The following is a 4,235-nucleotide window of genomic DNA, read 5'->3' on the forward strand; positions in this document are numbered from 1 at the left end:
ACACACACACACACACACACACACACACACACACACACACACACATACTACCACTACGTAAATCAAAATAACAGTAAATAACAGTCATTGCTCATTAATGTTTCTCAATATCAATTGTCTTATTTCCCTAATAAAAAAAAGACACAGCATATGTAAACAGTGCCCTTTATTCTGCTGCATACAAGAAACACGCCTCAGCAACAAAAATAGATCTTATCTCAGAATAAAGAGATGAAAAAGGTTTTCCAAGCAAATCGACCCAAGAAAGAGGCTGGAGTAGCCAGGTCTAATATATAATAGAGTTTTAACCAAAAATAATAAAAAGAGATGCAAAAGTATACTTTATACACATCAAGGAAAAAATTCAGAAGATGACATCTCAATTCTGAACATCTATGGACCAAATTCAAGGGCACGAACATTCCTAAAAGAAACTTTACTAAAGCTTAAATCAAACACTAAATCCCACACATTAATAGTGAGAGACTTCAATACCCTATTCTCACCAATTGATAGATCACTGAGACCGAAACTAAATATGGAAATAAACTAATAGAGGTTGAAAATAAAATGGACTAAACAGATATCTGTAGAACTTTCAATGCGAACAGAAAATAATATGTCTTCTTCTTACCACCCCATGGCACCTCTACAAAATTAAACAGATACTTGATCACAAAGTACCATATAATCCAAAGGTATATGAAATTTGAAATAACTTCTTGTGTTGTATCAGACCACCACCTATTAAAGCTGGCCTTTAACAGCAACAGAAATGACAGAAGGTCTACAAACTCATGGAAGCTGAACAAATCTCTACTCCGTGATCACTGGGTCAGTGGAAAAGATAAGGAAAGAAAATAAAGATTTTCTAAAACTCAATAAAAATGAAGGGACAATACACAAGCTTATAGGTCTCAATAAGAACAGTGATAACAGGAAAGTTTATAACACTAAGTGCTTTCATAAAGAAATTGAAGAGTTCACAAACTATCAATTGAAAAGTAATAAGAAAAACTCTAGAAAAATGCAAACACATGGAAGAGTAGTACAAAATAGGAAATAATCAAAATCAAGGTTGAAATTAATCAATTAAAAATGAAGAGAACAACATAAACAATCTACAAAGCCAAGAGCAAGATCTTTGAAAATAATCAAGAAAATAGACAATCCCTTAGCCAAACTAAATAAAAGACCTAGAGATAATACCTAAATTCACAAAATCAGTAATGAAAAGGGAAGCAAAACAATGGACATTGAGGAAATTCAAAGATATATTACATTTTATGTCAAAAGACTACTCCACAATTATATAGAAAACAATCTACAAATTCAATGCAATTTCCATGAAAATCCCAAAACAATTCTTTACAGACCTTGAAAGAACAATTGTCAACTTCATATACAAAACAAGAAACCCAAGAGAGCTAAAATAATAGTGTATAATAAAAGAACTTCTAGAAATATTTCTATCCCTGATTTCAAAAATACTTCAAAGCAATAGCAATGAAACTGCATGATATTTTGTAGAAACAGACATATTGATCAATGGAATGGAATTGAAGATGTAGAAATAAACACATATACATATGAATAATTGAGTTTTGCCATAGAATACAAAATCATACAATGAAAAATGGAGAGCCTTTTTAACAAATGGTGATGTTCTAACTAAATGTTTGCATGTAGAAAGATGCACATAGATCCATATTAATCATCCTGCACAAAACTCAAGTCCAGGTGGAGCCTGATATAGCTGTCTCTTGAGAGGCTCTACCAGTGCCTGACTAATACAGAAGTGGATATTCGCAGTCATCCCTTAGATGGAGCACAGGATCGCCAATAAAGAAGCTAGAGAAAGTACCCAAGGAGCTGAAGTGTTTTGCAGCCCCCTAGGAGGAACAACAATATAAACTCACTAGTAACCCCAGAGCTATCTGGGATTAAACCACCAATCAAAGAAAATGCAGGGAGGGACTCATGGCTCTAGCTGCATATGTAGCAAAGGATGGCCTAGTTGGTCATCAGTGGGAGGAGAAGCTCTTGGTTCTCTGAAGGTTCTATGCCCCAATATAGGGAAATGCTTGGACCTAGAAGCAGGAGTGGGTGGGTTGGGGAGCAGGGGAAGGGGATGGAGGAGAGGGGATTTTCAGAGGGGAAACTAGGAATGGGGATAACATTTGAAATGTAAATAAAGAAAATATCTAATAATAATAGAAAAAGAAATGAGACCTTATGAAACTGATGTACTTCTATAAGACAAAGAGCACTGTGAATAGGACAAAATTACAACCTACAGAATGGAAAAACTTCTTCACCAATCCTAAATCTAACAGATGTCTAATATCAAAAAATACATTAAGAACTCAAGAAGTCCCTTTCCCTCACCAAACAACAGATCAGAAACCCCTTTCCTCCCCACTCCCCCCATCCACTTTCCCTCCCAGGTCCCTCCTTCCAGAAGTTAGACACCAACAACACAAATAGGGATTAAAACATGGGGTAGATAAACTAACAGAAAATTCTCAACAGAGGAATCTCTAATAGCCATAACACACTTGAAATGTTCATTACCTTTAATGATCAGGGAAATACAAATCAAAACAACTCTGAAATTACACTTTAAACCAACACAATGGCCAGGCACAAAACCTCAAGGGACAGTACATGCTGGTAAGAATTTGTAACATCTCATTGCTGTTGGCAGGGTATGCTTTTTTTTTTTTTTTAATATTTTTATTGGATATTTTCTTTCTTTACATCTCAAATGCTATCCCAAAAGTTCCCTGCACCCTCCCCCTGCCCTGCTCCCCTACCCACCCACTCCCACTTTTTGACCCTGGTGTTCCCCTGTACTGGGGCATATGAAGTTTACAATACCAAGTGGCCTCTCTTCCCAATGATAGCCAACTAAGCCATCTTCTGCTACATATGCAGCTAGAGACACTAGCTCTGGGGCTACTGGTTAGTTCATATTTTTGTTCCACCTATAGGGTTGCAGACCCCTTCAGCTCCTTGGGTAATTTCTCTAGCTTCTCCATTGAGGGCCCTGTGTTCCATCCTATTGATGACTGTGAGCATATACTTCTGTATTTGCCAGGCACTGGCATAGCCTCATACAAGACAGCTATATCAAGGTCCCTTCAGCAAAATCTTGCTGGCATATGAAATAATGTCTGGGTTTGGTGGCAGATTATGGTATGGATCCCCAGGTGGGGTAGTCTCTGGATAGTCCATCCTTTTGTCTTAGCTCCAAACTTTGTCTCTGTAACACCTTTCATAGGTATTTTGTTCTCTATTCTAAGGAGGAGTGATGTATCCACACGTTGGTCTACTTGATTTTCTTGTGTTTTGCAACTTGTATCTTGGGTATTCTAAGTTTCTGGGCCAATATCCACTTATCAGTGAGTGCAGATCTAGTGACTTCTTTTGTGATTGGGTTACCTCACTAAGGATGGTANCCTNCAGATACATCCATTTGCTCAAGAATTTCATAAATTCATTGTTTTTAATAACTGAGTGGTACTGCAATGTGTAAATGTACCACATTTTCTGTATCCATTCCACTGCTGAGGGATATCTGGGTTCTTTCCAGCTTCTGGCTATTATAAATAAGGCATTACCAGTTGGAACAACTTCTGGGTATATGCCCAGAAGAGGTATTGCTGGATCTTCCGATAGTACTATGTCCAAACTTCTGAGGAACTACCAGACTGACTTCCAAAGTGGTTGTACAAGACTGCAATCCCACCAACAATGGAGGAGTGTTCCTCTTTCTTCACATCCTCGCCAGCATCTGCTGTCACCTGAATTTTTGTTCTTAGCCATTCTGTCTGTTGTGAGGTAGAATCTCAAGGTTGTTTTGATTTGCATCTCCCTGATGATTAAGGATGTTGAACAATTTTTCAGGTGCTTCTCAGACATTCAGTATTCCTCAGTTGAGAATTCTTTGTTTAGCTCTGTACCCCATTTTTAATGGGGTTATTTGATTTTTCTGGAGTCTAGCTTCTTGAGCTCTTTGTATATATTGGATATTAGTCCCCTATTGGATTTAAGATTGGTAAGCATCCTTTCCCAATCTGTTGGTGGCCTTTTTGTCTTATGGACAGTATCTTTTGCCTTACAGAAGCTTTGCAATTTTATGAGGTCCCATATGTCAATTCTTGATCTTACATCAAAAGCCATTGTGGTTCTGTTCAAGAATTCTTCCCCTGTGCCCATGTCTTCGAGGTTTT

The sequence above is a fragment of the Mus pahari genome, chromosome 1 (assembly GCF_900095145.1).
Source record: "Mus pahari chromosome 1, PAHARI_EIJ_v1.1, whole genome shotgun sequence".
Classification (NCBI taxonomy): Eukaryota; Metazoa; Chordata; class Mammalia; order Rodentia; family Muridae; genus Mus; species Mus pahari.